The 16903-nt window shown below is 41.2% G+C and overlaps 1 long non-coding RNA gene and 1 other non-coding gene across 2 annotated transcripts; one reads left to right on the forward strand and one right to left on the reverse strand.

Moving 5' to 3' along the window:
* The first annotated feature begins 3397 nt into the window (after window positions 1-3397).
* Window positions 3398-10751, forward strand: LOC128091111 (uncharacterized). The gene is made up of 5 exons (XR_008211248.1): window positions 3398-3500; window positions 5744-5800; window positions 7142-7287; window positions 7913-8072; window positions 9788-10751. It is a non-coding gene; the product is annotated as an uncharacterized LOC128091111 (long non-coding RNA).
* Window positions 10752-13440: 2689 nt separating this feature from the next.
* On the reverse strand, window positions 13441-13522 carry TRNAS-GCU (transfer RNA serine (anticodon GCU)). The gene has a single exon. It is a non-coding gene; the product is annotated as a tRNA-Ser (tRNA).
* Window positions 13523-16903: the final 3381 nt, after the last annotated feature.

Below are 16903 nucleotides of genomic sequence, written 5' to 3' on the forward strand. Positions count from 1 at the left end.
CCTTCTCCTTCTCCTTTTCCTTTTCCATTTTCCATTTTCCATTTTCCATTTTCCATTTTCTTTTTACATTTTTCTTTCTCTCTCTGGTTTCTTCTTGAGTAGCAAGAATTATGCTGCAACAGGATTTACCTTTCTGCTTCTTGAAGAAAACAACTGTGTAGCCTTGCAGCATCCTGACGAGACTGAGTGCTATGAATTGGGCACTCAGATATGACTCACAGCTGAGAACAACACCAGCACAATGGGACAAAGCCATGCAAGGCAGTGGGGCTCTAGGTTGCATGTCATTATCTTCAGAGCAGAAGTGGCAATCAGCAAATTGTGTGCCTGGTCACCCCCTGATATTGTGCCTGAAAACAAGCACAAATTGTATTGCCCCAGTTAGAGACAGGTGCGCTCTGTGGCTTTGAGACTACCCTGCTGCTGAAGTGCCCCTATATGCTCTCTGAATATCATCCTCAGGGCCATTTAACCTTTTTTGTACTGTACTGAGCAGTCTGCTTGAATTTCATACATCATTCATGCCAGAGATATCTGCAGTGGCACCAATCCGTGCAGTCTTTCCCAGATAATAAAGCCCACATCTGATCCATCTGAAGCAGTTACAAAGCTCTTTCTGTTCACAGACCACTCACAGCCCAGAGAAGCAGTGGGAGGATTGAAGCAGCATGTGTTTATATCCACTATTATGTGCTCACCTTGGGAATCACTGCACCATCTTCAAAATATACAATTAGTTTAAAGTTGAAATATACAATTAGTTGAAAGTTGTTCCCTGTGACATGTCTGCTAATGAACATTTAAATAACAACTCTGCAGCCAAAGTACTGCAGCTGTGAGTCTCTCCAAAGACTACTGTATTTCTGAAAAATAAGAACATTTTCTTTCAGATGGTGGAAAAAATACTGTAGGTTCCTCTCCTGAATGGATGCTCAGCATGGCTGCAGTCTGAGAGTTGTTTTTTTGTCCTTAACTACTATGGGCTTTTCCAAACTTCCACAGCATCCCCCACCACACAGGCATTAGGTAATCAGCATATGAAACTTAATTCACATTAATTCGCTCTGTTAAGAAAAAATAATGCAGATTTTCCCTTTTCCAATGACTTTTCTGCTCAGTATCCTGCCCCCAGGTAGTGACTAGAGTTATGAAAACCCCTTCAGCTGCTTTCCAACAGCCCACTCACTGGTCAATAAATAAAAATCACCAGTGAGCCTCTGCGACACAAGTGTGGGTTGGTGTGGGAGTGAACAAAGATTGGCCAACTCCATCTGCAGCAGTAGTGCTTGTAGCTCTTAGTCTCTGTGGAGAGATAAAGCTCAGAAGGACAGTGGGTTGCCTACAGCGTATGTACAATAAATGCATCTTACAACATGTGATTTAGTAAAGCAAAAGAAATGCCCATCATAAAATGGCACTAGAGCTGCAGGACCAGCTGGGAGGACAAGGGAGTTCCTTTACATTTGTATGTCTCCACATCTATCTCCAAAAAGTATACGAAAGTGGAAGATGTTAGAGCAGACGGCCCCATATAACAACAGTCTGATTCACTGAAGCTGCCTTCTTATTACAGGGAGGAACCAGCAAGTGAAATTCAAATATATCAAATATAGATGGGAGATAAGGAAAGAGTTTGGCCATAGCTGATGCCCTGGGAAACATGGGGAACAAGTCTGGCCAAGGCTGAGACTTCAGGCAATCTGTAGGGTCAGATACAAACTAGCACCACGCAGGGAGGTGATGCCTGAACTTCTGTTTGAGCTCTCCAGTTGCTGCAAATACCTTAGAGCTCTTTGGTGAATGTCAGGAACAATTCTGGATGGGGAGAGTCTGAGGTTGGCTTTCTTTATCTTGTTTTACTGTTCCGTAATCTTGTCCCATGTTTAAGTGCAGATACCTGACTGGTGTATGGTGGTGGATGCCCCATCTCTGGATACATTAATTTAAGTTTAGGCTGGACAGGGCTGTATTTGGATAACTGTTCCAATACAGAAATCTCTTATATTCCTGCCTGGTGTTCAGAACATTGCTGTTTTTCAAAATTTCAAAATTTCTAAATTTCTAAAGCAGAAAAAATCATGGCAAAAACTTCAGAAAACAAGCATGCTTTTCCAGTCTGTTAATTAGTGTTTCTAAAACTAATTGGCTGAGGAGTTAGTTCATGCTGCAAATAGGTGTTTAACTGAAATAAAGCCCATTTCATAATGAAAACAGTCCAGAAGAACCGCAGCAGCAAGCAGATCCCATTCGGGAAATCTAATAGTGTCTGAACAGCCTTCTCTTCCTAAGGGTACCAACAAGATACAGAAGGTGTAGGAGCTTTATACTGTGCTGTGGCAGCAGAAGCAGTTAACATAGTGACACTGGCACGCTGAGATTGAATAGATATCAAAGGCTTATGCTTCATCTTAGTCTCCAAATTCAGTGAGAGTCTTTAAAGTTTGCAGAGATAAGGGACAGAGATTGGTTCTATGTCAGCTCTTGGAGAGGAAATGAATGACACTTTCATCACTTTCTCACTTTATTCAGGCACCGGGGGAAAGCTCTGTGCAAGACATTTATGGTGTTTTGAGAGACTTTCACATCTTGCAAAAAGTAGCAATAAATGATCTTCTCCAGTGACTGAGCATACATCATTTATTTCAGAGGCCATTAAGGTTGAGGCTGACTCTCTGACTGCAGTCTTTCTGTTTGTCAACTGCAAATGTCTCTACTGTGTTTGTATAGAACTGTGGTTTTTTAATGCTTGTTTGTTTTAAATTAGTTCCTCCCATTTGGATCAGAGGATCAAGAACAGCAGAGATTGAAGATTTCCCAAACTCAGTCCTTCCAGTTCAAATCAGCAATGGAGCAGAGAACTGGAGGAAACTGAAACTTTGTTGTTGGTTGGGTTGGAAGTTTTGCTTTACCTCAGGTCCAGGGAGAATTCCCAGGCTGGGAAATTTCAGCTCAAGTGGTTAAAACTGAGCAAAATGACAAATGACAGAAGATGTATTTATTAGGGGTGGAAGGGATCCTACTTTCAAAGCAGGCAAGTGGTTCATTCCTCATTTGTTGATGTCATTGAAAATGCACCCTGCTCTCCAATCTGCTCATTTTTCTACGTATTTTTGATTGTTTCTTCTCATGTCCATTATGGGATGGAAATAAGCCATAGTATCACAGAACCACCAAGTCTGGGAAAGACCTCTGAGATCATGTAGTCCAACCACCAATCCATCTCCACCATGCCCACTAACCACATCCCTCAGTGCCAAATCTACACGTTTCTTGAACACCTCCAGGGACGGTGACTCCACCCCCTCCCTGGGCAGCCTGTGCCAATGCCTCACCACTCCTTCTGAGAAGAATTTTTTCCTGCTATCCAACCTGAGGATTATTCTCTCTCATAGGAACCTGCCATGTATTGGAAGACCTTTACCGTAATTCTGCATCACTGCCTCTGAACAGACTCAAGTGCTCCAGCTGAGGTCTCATCCATGCTGAACACAGCCTTGTAGGTTAGTAGCAAAAGTAATTTTAATAACTGTGTGACTGGTTAAGCTGTAATGCTTGGGGAACTATGAGGGAGTCAGACAAATCCAGTCACTTTTTTCTGTTTTTTCCTGAGGCATATGCTGCAGCCAGCCTTGGATAAAGATGGAAATGGTCAAAGAAAACTGTTTCTTTGCCCTATCATTAATCTCAGTGGATTTATAAAGCTCTTAAAACTTTTCAAGTGAAAGGTGTCTAGGGAATATGAGTGCACAAGAAAGAGTGCACAACACATTGAATAAGGGTGCTTCTAAATCTTTTTTAAATCTAAATCATTATAGAATCATAGAGTCATAGAATGGCTTGGGTTGGAAGGGATCTCAAAGCCCATTTATTTCTAATCCCCCTTGCCTAGATCAGGCTGTCCAAGGCCCTATACAACCTGACCTTTAACACCTCCAGTGATGGGGCATCCACAGCTTCTCTGGGCAGCCTCTGCCATTGCCTCACCATTCTCTGAGTAAAGAATTTCCTTCTCACATCTATTCTAAATCTCCATTATTTTAATTTAAAACTGTTATCCTTTTTCCTCTCACTACAGCCCATGGTAAAAAATCCTTCCTCATCTTCACTGTAGGCCCCTCTTAGGTACTGGAAGGTCAATACCTTAGTAAGGTCTCCACAAAGTCTTTGCTGTTCTAAACTCAGCAAGCCCAACTCTCTCCACCTGTCTTCATAGGAGAGGAGCTCCAGCCCTCTGGTCATCTTTGTGGCCCTCCTCTAGACATGCTTTAAGAGGTTCATATCTTTCTTATGCCTCAGACCTCAAAGGTGAAACAGTACTCTATTATATCCTAAGTGGATTTATGGAATATTAAATGCTGAATTCAAGTGCAAGAGATGCCAGGAGAAAAGCTTCTGAAAGGATTCAGAGAGAACATGGATATTTCAAAAACTAAGTGAAATGCAAAAATGTTGCATTGTTGGATAAAAAATTGCTGAATTCATTTAAAATTCCTTTCTTTTCTTTTTATTTTTGTAATGTAGCTCCATCTGAGGTAAATCAGCTATAAAGCCAAGGGAACCATATTGGCATTGCACTTTGACTAATCATGATGGTGAAGCATTTTGAACAGTCTTCTTCTATTTCAGTGCATTCTTTTGTTTAATAAGACTAATCCTTTTTTAGTAAGAGTTTTATACAGTGTACTGCAGTTTATTTATTTGTATCAATGCAGCATGAAAACATTCCAGAGACCAGAAGAGATGAATTGTGCAACAGCAGCTGGTTTCTGCTGGCTGGAAGGAATGAATGTACTGGTTGTAAAATGGATATTCTGTTTTCTAGAAGGAAATTTAAAGTGGATATTAAAAGGATAGATCAGAATAGAAAAGAGAGAAATACAGAGGACTCAGGTACAGGCTGTCCAGAGGAGCTGTGGATGCCCCATCCCTGGGGGTATTCAAGGCCAGGTTGCATGGGGACTGGGCAGCCTGAGCTGGTGGGTGGCAAGCAGCCCACAGCAAGTGGCTGGGACTAGGTAATCTCTAAACCTATACTGGGTAAATCTCCAGTCTAAGCCACTCTATGATTCTATTACTAAACAAGAGATATTGCATCAAGCAGGCCCTGGAAATGACCCAGCATGGCAGCATCTTAAAGCCAAGTGGGCAAGGTCAGTGAAGGGGACTGTGAAAATCCTGCATCCCAGCACCATCAGTGAAAATACCTACCCCATTACCTGGTAGTGAGCCCAACACCTAAATTCTCAGTTTGATGTAGGAATCATATTGCATAAAAGCCAGCATGGTAAATAAGAGTGATACAGATGCTAAGCCACTACAAGGTATGTGACAAGGAGGAGGGAAAAGTTAAATTCACCTTTATCTATCAATCTTTTCCCAGAGTTAGTGCTTCAGTTATGACTATAGTTTATCATAATCTTCTCAAACAGTGAAAGACTTTGTGTCCCATCACTCACTAAATGGAACAATGCCACAGTGACAGCACTTCAGCTGGGGAAGGCTGATGTATATAAATTCTGTTTATTACTTTTCCATAGTCAAAAGTCAAATGTAAGCTTCTGCTTTTGCTCAGTTTCTCAATTTACAAAGCAATCTTTCATTTTTCATCTTTCATAAGAAAAACCTGTTTCTGTGGGCTTGCGTATTTCTTAAGTATGCCGTTTTGCATATGTAAATTCCATTATGCTTAAATGAGAAAGAAATACACTGTCTCACTGTTCCCTGCTCCTCCCCTTGCCAATAGAAGACGATGGAAGTTCAGTCAGACCCCTGGTTGCTGTTGCTGGGATACAGTCAGCAGGTAAGTGTGAAAAGAGGCAAAATAAAAGATGTTATTGCAACTAGCAAGAGGCGAAGTGTTACAGATTCAAAATTTCTCAGTAAAGAGCCAGAAAGTTAGAGGGAAATGACTTTATTTAGGAATCACCTATATAAAGACATTTAAATATAATGAACTGATGTTGAGATTATTTTAAATTTCAAGGAAAACATGGTAAAAAGAGAGTCTGGGTCTGAAGACTGGAGGACTATCAGACATGTACAGAAATGACCCTTGTCTGGTGCCTGGAGGCTCAGCCAGTGAGGACCTGAGCAAGAAGTGACAGCACTTGCATAAAAAACATCACTTTGTTTCGGCATTCAGCTTTATCTGATCTAGCAACAGATGAATGTAACCACTGCTATTGGTCTTTTGGTGATGGCAATCAGCTGCCTCCCTTTACACCAGCAGAAGTGGATTCCACTTGGAGCTCTGATTCCTCCACAGAAAATGAAAGTAATGGAAATAGAACTCTTTCTGTCCTTGAAAATCCGATTAATTCCTGCTCCCAAGTGTTCCCAAATATTCCCGAGTGCCACCTGCCAGCACCTCCTTGTAACCCTCACAACAGCTCTCCCATCCTGCACAGTCCCTAAGTGTCCCTTTGTGGACACACATGCCGTGGCCCACAGTGAGTTTGGTTGCCCCATCACTGGGTCAGAAGCAGTTCAGCTGGAGGGTGTACAAATGGCAGGAGGATAAATCTTCAAATGTATGTAAATGGGGTTTTATGCTCAGCTTTGTCAACCCTGATCATATACTAGGAAATTTCAGCCCCCCCCCCCCAGTCTCAGAGTGAAGGCAATTTATGAATATATCTGGCTAATGAGTCACAGGCATTTCCTAGACAGGCCTTTATCTTCTATTTCACTCTAGGCCATCTACTTAGGTATCCATTCTGCGTCCAGTGCCCCACTGCTCCCATCCTTTCTCCTCACATTCCTCCATCTCACTACAGTTATATAACCAAGTACTTTGCACTTTTAGGAAATAAAGCTTTGTTGCCTCTATTCTTATCTGATGGCTCAGTAGCCTATGCAGGTTGCTGCAGGGCACTCTATGTAGGTTTGGAAATGCTCAGTGGTAAAAAAAATATAAGTTCTGAGAGGTCTGGGTAAGTGGATAAACTGTGGGAGAGGCAATAACACGTAATGGCAGCCTGCATTGCCTAGAGGGTTGTAGATATCAAATATCCTTGAGAATTTGGGTAGCAGGGAATTATTACCCTATGGAAGTATTGCAGTGAGGATTCAAATCCATGAAACTCGAATGACTGGAGAGAGTGGGAACAGAAGCAACATTTTTCAGTATTTTCTCTCATAGTGGTAGGACACAATATGAGAAGAAAAGAAGTCTGGGTTTTTTTTCAGTTAATGTACCAGCATAGAAGAGCCCTGCTTTTCATCATATCCTCATCATGTTCATGTTTGAATGGTTACGGATCTGCATGAAGCAGTAAAGTCGCCTATGTAAGTAAATGAGGGTAATCTTGCCCCGTCTCTTTCTATTCTCAGCACTGTCTAGATAGATGTCTGTCTAGATATTTTAAAAGTAGATAAAGCACAATGCTTCATAGCTAATGAGGTTCAGAGTATTTCAAAGGCACGGTCAAACACAGTGACAGCCAATGAAAACAAAATTTTCCCTCATAAATCACACTAGTAAATTGTTCAGTGCATTAGAGAACTATGCCAGTGTGTATTTTACATTGCTAATAGCCTGTGCGCAGAAATTTGGCATTTACAACAATGCAGACAGTAGAGAATACATATAAAACTCATCAGCAATACATTTGGATCTTTCATCAGAATTCTTTGAGGAAATGTGGCACAAGTAATCTGTTACTGAAGTCAAGACTTCTCCATGAGATTGGATTGAATACCAGGAACTGCAGAGCATGTCCATTTTTCACAGATGTGTTTCTGAAAATAGCCAGTACAGAAATATCAATTATTTCTAGGCAGAACATGGCACATCTTTCCTTCCACTTGTATTCAACAGATAACATTTAGAGAAGTGCACTTTCTCTGAGTAACCCTTTCTTTTTTTTCTGGACTTTTTCCTTCCTATCACATTTATTTGTTTTTTTAACAGAATTTAATCGGCTGAAATTAAGAGAAGAATAAAAGATTGAAAAAACAAGAAAATGTGTATATATAAAAAGTCCTTTGGAAATGGATATGATTTCATCCATCCACAGCTGAGACAGAGTTAATGCTGCCCCTGCACAGGAAGAGGCAAGAAGATATATCAGGTAATCTCTTGAGCTCTCTTTCATGCCTACCTTTAATGATTCTGTATTGAATTCTTTTTCTGTGAATGTTTTTCTCCTTCTATAATGAATAAAACAACCACATTGGTTCTAATACCTGTGGTGTCCTCGTATTGTAGAAGAGTGGTGCAATTGAAATTTGGAGAATTGCTTCTGCTGGCAGGAAGCAAGGGGATCTATGGAATCCTCCAAAGTGACACCATATTAGAAGTGTGGCTGTAGCGTTTATGGGATTCATGGCAGAAAACAGCCACATGATGGAGAATAGCCCCAGGAGCAGCCTCCTAACTGTGGATATGTAGTAGAGTAGTTTTGCATACAGTTTAAGTTTACGGCTTCATCCAAATTAATCAAAACCAGTATCTTTTCACAGACTGAGTAGGCTTTGGGTTTTTGCTTATTTTGGCTCCATCAGAACTTTTTATCTCAATAATTAATTTAGCCAAATGGATATTATTCTTCAAACATACTCATCCTCCCATTCCATTAAAATTATTTCAGAGAGGTCTTTTTTTTTTTTTTTTTTATTTTTTAAATCAGGAAGGAGTGATTACATTTTATCTCTCTGTTTCTCTAGTTAAATCAAAATGGCCCTTTGAGGCATGACTGCATAGTTCTAGTGCTACTATCAGGAGGGGCTCAAATGGAATTTGAGATTAACTATTCTGGGAAGACACATATCCCAGTGGCTGCGTGGGCAAGGTTGGGATGACCATAAGTCATCCCAGCCTCACATAGCAGGCTGTGCAGAGATGAGGTGTCTTACAGAGTTACAAGCCACTTTCTGTACTGCTTAATTAAGAGACGTGGCTTAGGTCTTATTTACTGAAAAAGGTAATAAGTGAAAAGCACTCAATTTTATCACACAAAATCATAAAATAATAAATTAAAAAGGAATATGTCAGACTCATACTACTAGATAGAGCTCCTATCCAACAAAAGCTATTTTCCAAAACAGGCAGCAGGACTGAAGGCTGATACTGGTAATGTGAATAATAGTGAGGAAGCTTCATTTTTCACCTGATGGCATAAGTTTGGAAAAGCCTGTCTCACTTCAGAGATTACACCATAATATGATGGGTGGGAAGATGTGGCTTTCAGTAGTCACAGCAAATAAATTTCTTGTACAGTAGTTCATTTTTCCTATTATTTGTCCTCCTTAGCCAAAGCAAATTGGCTCTAAAACTCACTGTAATGCTGAGGAATGCCAGGACCACAAAAATCATAGAATCATAGAATAGCTTGGGTTAGAAGGCAACCCGGGGATCATCAAGTTCCAACCCCCCTATCACAGCGGGGTCCTTTCCTCTTGCTTCCTCATCCTCTTTCACAAGTCCTGGATGACAAAAGGTCATAGTCAACAACTTTGTAGAACTTTTAAGTTACAACATTAGCTGAATCCGTAAGAACTACAAGTTACACCCCAGAAATACTAGTCTCTTTTGTACCCTGCAGCTGATTCAGAACCTGTACAGATGTACATCACAGGCCAGCAAACAGACTCTTTGATGTATTAGAACTAACTTCAGAGAACAGTGGCATTTATCACAGTGGATGAAAATCAACTCTTAAAATACAGTTATAAATTGTCAAGCCAGTTGTCACTGAATAATCTTTATGATCAAAGGAGAAAAATAGGGGTAGTCTATCTCATGCTGCAGTAGACATAATGAATTGTATGTTACTTTTCTCTACAGCCTCAAAAGGAAACATGGAAACCGAACTCAAAAGGAAACTAGTCCAAATGGAGATGTGTGAAGTTGGGTGCAATGATTCCTTACTCAGTCTTCGTTAAGAATTGCTCTCTCAGGTGGCCCATAATGACAGGGATAGTACATGCAACCAGTTAAGACTAAATGTTTAAAGCCTGGTTAAGACCCAGTGAGACATCTAAAGTCTTGAACAAATACTGAACTACAGTCCTTATTTTTCCTTTTTGCCTCAGATATGTCTGCTTCGGAAAAATGAGATGCCAACTTACAGACACTAATGAAATGTTTTGAGAAACATGAACAATACAAGTTACAAGGTCTTATAATTATTTATTTCACCTATGGATGTCACAACAATTGTCTCCCCTGAGGACTGCAGGTACAGACAGTAGACTAGACAGGAAAGGAAGGGAAGAAGAAAGTAGGTTGGAGGTGCTTTGGCAATGAGGTCCCTATTTAGGGTGCTGTGGGAAGAGGATGCTTGTCAAGCCTTGGCACAAGCAGAGTTTACTCTCATATGCAGCTGTTGCTCACTCAGGAAACTTTAGAAGGCCAGGACAAAGGTGAAGCAAGGTGATGATTGTACTGTCTCCATGGGGTTGGCTCCCTCAGAGCCCCAGGGCAGCACTCCACCAGTTATAGCTCAGACACAGAAAATAGTTAAGAAGTTTGTGTTCAACTGTCCACAACATAAAATTCCCTCTTTCTTGCTCCTGAGCATATAGAAATAGGCATTCATATTGCTTTCTTTAACATATGCACAGAACAAAATCACTTTCCAACCTGTAGTGCTCTTCCTACAGCTTCATCTCCATATTTTCTATTAGCTGGATGAAAGCTCTTCAAACTCACTGAAAGAAATTTGTTCCTTATTTTCATACATTTGTTTACACCAGAGATGCATCTAGAATTCCTTACCTTTGCCACAGAAAAGACATTAAGAAGAACAAAATCATTTTGTTCAAATAAAAAGGAATACAGGGAAAATACTCATTGCTGGAATATGCACAGAAGGTCATTACTTGGCATTACAACAACAACTTTTTAAGTCTTATAATTAGTTTTTAATTGCACAAACACAGAAGGCAATTCCATCTTTTACTGCATAGTTTATGACCAGAAACCATTTGCCAAACAGACATCATAACAGCAAAAACTTGCACTCGCTTCAAAATTGATAGTTACAATATGTACCCTGCTGGTTATACCAGCTACCCACACGTGATCTGGAGGAAAGCTATTTGACCAAAATTAGCAAGTGTTATAGAACACGCTGGTAAAATAAACCCTCTTAGCCCACTATTTCTTCAAGTAAGTTCAGTGAAGAAAGTAAGAACTGAATAAGGAGATAGACTTAATTAAGTTGAGGCTAAAAATATCCAGACTGGGAGCTTCCCTTTGAAAATATGATTTGTGGGATTCAAACTTTCCTTCTTAATTCTCTAGCAGAAAATTTCAGATTTATAATTTTTTTTCCAGGTTGGAATGAAAAGTCAAAAATGTTAGCTTTTTTCAGTAATGGAAAGCACCTGAGGAAGTCATAGGATAGAAATAATTGGGAGCATCTTCTCAGACCTTGATTTTAGAGCTACTGGATAATTCTCAGGCCCTTCTTGATGATGAATAAATTGAAAGAAATGGGAAGGGGCTTAAGGAGAAAGCCAAGGAGAGTGAGAGATATCTATAGCAGAGGCAAAATGGAAATCAGTCACCTACATACTGGTGCATACCAAAACATGTTACTGAAGATGAAAAGACTTGGGGGGACCTTATCCTTGAGGGCCTCAGATCTTTACTGGCTGATACTCTACTGTCAGCATCTGTTTCAGCAGAGTGAGGAAATATTACTACTAGGAAGAGAAAGAAGTAGTATCAGACATCTCTGTAGATACGAAAATATAGAACAGAAGTCCAAAACAGAAATCTGCTTTCAGAAGACACTCTCTCAAAGGGCCAATAGACATAAAACTCCAACCAGGCTTTGCTCTGCCTGGGACTGCCAAGACAAAGGTCATGAATTATTAGGTCAAAAAGATCAATGAGATACTTGGACATGACTGTCAAACCCTGTAGGTTGAAATAAACCAGGATCCCCTGGGGCAGAGGATTTATAATCACTGAGAAGTACTGGAAATTCACATAGGCCAAGCATTCTTAGGATGAACTACTACTTTGTTGGGATTCATGTGATCAAAGATAGAGAAGAGTATGTCAGAGACACTCATCTGGCTTACCTCAACAGTGATGACAATTTGGCATATCAGGGTGTCCACTATCATAGAATCATAGAATATGGAATCACAGAATCATGGAATGTCTTGGGTTGGAAGTGACCTTAAAAACCACTCACTTCCACCCTATCTGCCATTGGCAAGGCAGCCCTCCAACAGAACAGGCTTCACAGGGCCCCATCCAATCTGGCCTTGACTGCCTCCAGGGTTAGGGCATCCACAGCTTCTCTGGGCACTCTGTGCCAATGCATCACAGCCCTCTGAGTAAAGAATTTCCTCCTTACATCTAGCCTAAATTTCTCCTCTTTTAATTTAAAACAATTTCCTCTTGTCCTATCAAGATCAGACCATGTAAAATTTTGTTTTCCATCTTCTTAAGCTCCCTTTAGATGCTGAAAGGCTATACGCAGATTTCCACATTTCCACATGGATTTCCTTCTCCAATCTGAATTAGCCCAACTCACCCAATCCTTCTTCGTAGGAGATGAGCTCCAGCTCTCCTAATCATCTTTGTGTCCCTCCTCTGGACCCACTCCAACAGCTCGTGCTGGGGCCCCAGGCCTGCAGTATTGCAGGTGGGGTCTCACAAGGGCAGAGCAACGGGAGACAATCTCACACTACTGGCCACCCTTCTTTTGAAGCAGTCCAGGATACTGTTGGCCTTCCAGGCTGCAAGGGCACACTCATATCCAGCTTTCCATCCACTAGGACCTCCAGATCCTTCTCTGCAGTGCTGCTCTCAGTGTGTTCTTCTCCCAGACTGTGCTCATATCAGAGATTGCCCCCGTGCAAAACCTTGCACTTGGGTGACGGGTCTCTTTGGATGACATTCCTTACGAAGTTCTGTTGCACTAGCTGTGCCACTCTGCTTGCTGTTGTCTACAAATGTGCTGAGAGTGCATTCAATCCCACTGCCTCGGTTGTTCATAAAGATGTAGAAGAGCATTAGTTCCATGATGGACCCTGGAAACACCATTTGTCACCAGCCTCCACCTGTTGACCACAACCCTCTGGCTGCAATCATCCAACCAGTTCCTTTTCCACTGAGCACAGCCTCCAAATCCATCTCTCTCCAATACACAGATAAGAATATCATGTGGGACTACGTCAAAGGCCTTGCGGAATTCCAGGTAGATGACATCAGTTGCTGTTCCTTTGTCCACTGATTCTGTCATGCAGAGGTGAGGCTCATCAGCTTCTATTTCCCCAGGTCTTCCTTTCTATCCCTCTTAAAAATGGGAGCAATGTTTCCCTTTTTCCAGTCTTTGGGGACTTCACCTGACAGCCATGACTTTTCAGATGTGATGCAGAGTGCCTTGGCAACCACATCAGCCTGCACAACCCTGGGATGCATGTCGTCAGGCCCCATAGACTTGTACACATTCAGTTTCATAAAGATTTGCCTGCCGACGAGGATGGGATTCGAACCCATGCGTGCAGAGCACAATGGATTAGCAGTCCATCGCCTTAACCACTCGGCCACCTCATCTGCTATTATGTCACTCTAAAGTCTACATCTAAAATCCAGTATATACATCATATTTTAAATTGTGCATTTTTTCTTTCATTGACACTATCAGGAGCTCACGATGAGAAGCTCAGGTGGAGATTTGTGCACTGCAGCCATCAAACCTTTGGTATGATTAATCTTTCCCTATCAAATAACAGAAGTACTTTTGTCTCAAAAGTCTACACTCAGTTTGTTTAAAACTAATTGTCTGCAAAAGCTTTGATGGCTTGCTTGTTGGCTTGCCTGTAGTGTACAGTAACTGAAAACACTTCATTCCTCTAGCAATGCCTTGAGCTTTGTTTGTTAACAATGCCCATAAATTTCAGCACTGAGAGTACATCAAAGCTATTTGTGAAGAGCCCCTTGGGAATGACTGATGGATCATTCTGGCTGTTGTTTGTCTACTTCTGCCTATTCCCATCTCTGACATAATCTGGTTACTTTGAGAATTGATCCCTTCCTTCCTCACCAGAGGCAACTGGCTGCAAGCATTAGTGGAGAAGCAGAAGGAATGTTTCAGAGCTCTGAAGAAACTGAGAGGAGCATCATGTTTTACAATAGGCATCAAATTACTTTATAAGAGTATCTGACCTCTGAGTAACCTCCTGAACTGCGGGAGCAAAGGGAGCATCAATACCCTACTCAGAGAAGAGAAAGTAGTTCACTTTGCATATCAGCTTCATTTTTCCATGAAAGAGGATACTCAGTGGGAAGACAAGAGATTTCCACATGTTTATCAGGCTTCTTCTGAATCTAAGGAAACAGAAAGACTGGAAGAATACGGTAATTTGCCCTCACCTTAGCGTTTCGAACAAGAATCTGCTGCAGCCACCTGCTTGTCTCCAAGACTTTCTGTCTTGCCTGGCAACTATTATTTTTAAATCAGCTGAATTTCTCCTTGAGGAGTTACTACTGCTACTCTCACACCTCCAGTTCCATCCCACTCTGAATTACTTTTCCTTCTATGATGCAGTCTTATTGCATCACAGGATACACGTCACTAGGCTACAGACACACTGCAATTTGCTGCTTGCTATTTTTCTTCCCCCAGTCCTTAGCTCAGATCTCATTTTAAAGACGATCTTCATATTTGATAAGTGTGGAAAGTGCAATCCAAAGTGATGCAATCCAAAGTGTAATTGATCTTGACTTACTTAAGGAAAGTTACATCTCTTTCTTAAGGAAAAACATAGCTGTTCAATGCATCAGCTTGCAAATTTTGATAGCTTTTAAAGTGATTTATTCCTTAAGTAATGCTTCCTTAGCACAATGAGAAAAGGTATTTTGAATGTCACCAGTCTTTTATTTACATGACCTCAGTCCTTCGCGCCACACACATGACCCAGCATCGCATGGTGCTATGTTAATAAGGAATGCACACAAGTATTTCTAGCACACATCAACAGCTGGTTTGTTTCCTTTGAACATTTTTAAAGAATTTTGCTTCCCTCTAATTACTATCCATAAGCATATGAACCAACAACCAAGACATGGGACTGTACTCTGGTATGGATCCCCTCTGCCATGCTTTCCATCATACAGCACTCAAAACTGATCCAGGAGTTTAACAAAGTTGGGGGCACTATATATTATGTCCTATTATTAGTGCATACATCTCCCATGAAATGCTACCTCCTTTGTTTCTACAAGACTGGTTTCGTTGTATTTCCTTTCTAATGCACCCTCCACAACAGCACTTCTGAGGTCCACTTTTCAGAATCAAGCCCCAGAATGGAGCAAGATCTGAATGTAGATAGATCAGGACCAAAACCTCACTCTGGAAAGAGATGTCAGAGTGCCTGCATGTGACCTGTACTCAGTTTTACTTATTTCCAGATGTGAACCTCATACACTCAGAGTTATTATTTATTTTTACCAGTGCTTAACGTAGTCTAATCTAGGTATTGCAAGACAAATAATAAATGCTAAAAGAAGTTTTTCACAGGGGTTCAGGACAAACCAAGCACTAATCCTTTAATTCCCCCAACTCTGATGTTTCCTTATCATTACATCTGATGTCTACCTATCATCTGTAATGGAAGACAGAAATAAGTGTTCACTATAGCATTCAAATATTTTTCAGTTCCTCACTACTGTTCAATACTGTGGTGAACAGGGAGTCATAAAAAGGCACAAGAGCTCAAAAAGTCTTTTGTTGGTCAATGGCCTTTATGCTATTTAAGTACTATTCTTAAACTGGTCCTTGAGAGGGGACTTCCTTACCAGCTGTTTAATCTATCCCATCATTTGTGATATGGCATGTGTTTTGCATATTATTAAAAAAAAAAAAGACCACATTTTGGAAAGAAATATATAATAAAGCTAGTCTGCATACAGAGATCTTGGCTTCACAAAGGCATTGGGCATGCTTGTCTCCAAGGAAGGTCAAGTCCAGTCTCAGGAATTCACTACTGCTCCAACTGGGGCAGCCCAGAGCAAACAAGTATTTAGTGTGTAAACATTTGATTTAGACTTTCTTAGTCCAGAGAGGCCTTCCTCAGCTTGAGAGAAGCCCACAGGCTGTGAGGAGTGCTGCCCAACCTCTATGACTGGCTCAGCTCATCTTCAGGGTCTTCCCTGAAGACAGCTACATACCAAATGGTTCACAGATTCATAGAATCATTAAGGTTGGAAAAGATCTCTAAGATCATCTAGTCCAATCGTCAACACTTCTTCACTATAGCCATTAAACCATGTCCCTCAGTGCCATTTCCACACGTTTCTTGAACACTTCCAGAGACAGTGACTCCACCACCTCACTGGGCAGCCTGTTCCAGTGCTCTACCACTTTTTCTGAGAAAAAAATTTCTCTAGTATCCAGTTTCCCCAAGACAGAATCAAGGAGGGTGTAGAAGGCTTGAAAAGCAGTGCAGTACCTTTCTCAGGTCTCCAACTTGCTGCACTGCTCCTATGTGAGGAGCTGGAATTCTACTTTGGCTGCTCATTGGCAGTGCTATCCATGCCAATGAGGTTATGTGGGCAGTATCAAATGTTTCCCTGAGATATGCAGAGGTCATGTAATTCCTGGCTTGCAGTAACACCGTGGTTGTGCAGTGTGCTGGAAGATATTTCAAGGACACCCAGATATACACTGCTTTCTCCTTACACAGCATGGAGAAAAATGGATGGGCCAGATCCTTATAGGAGTATCAAGAGGTCTATGGCATTCCACTCTGCACCGACCAGGGGTGATCAGATCCTTCTCTCCCATGATGAGTGAAACATCCTCAAGTCTGCAAACCCCTTAGGCCCTTTTGATATGCTGCACAGGTGAGGACGTGACTTGTATTCACCAGCTGTCATGGTCTCCATCCCTCACATGGCAGCCCAGGGAAAGGGAGGATGGAGGAATCCTCTCTA

The sequence above is a fragment of the Tympanuchus pallidicinctus genome, unplaced genomic scaffold, assembly GCF_026119805.1.
Source record: "Tympanuchus pallidicinctus isolate F22 unplaced genomic scaffold, pur_lepc_1.0 scaffold5, whole genome shotgun sequence".
NCBI lineage: Eukaryota > Metazoa > Chordata > Aves > Galliformes > Phasianidae > Tympanuchus > Tympanuchus pallidicinctus.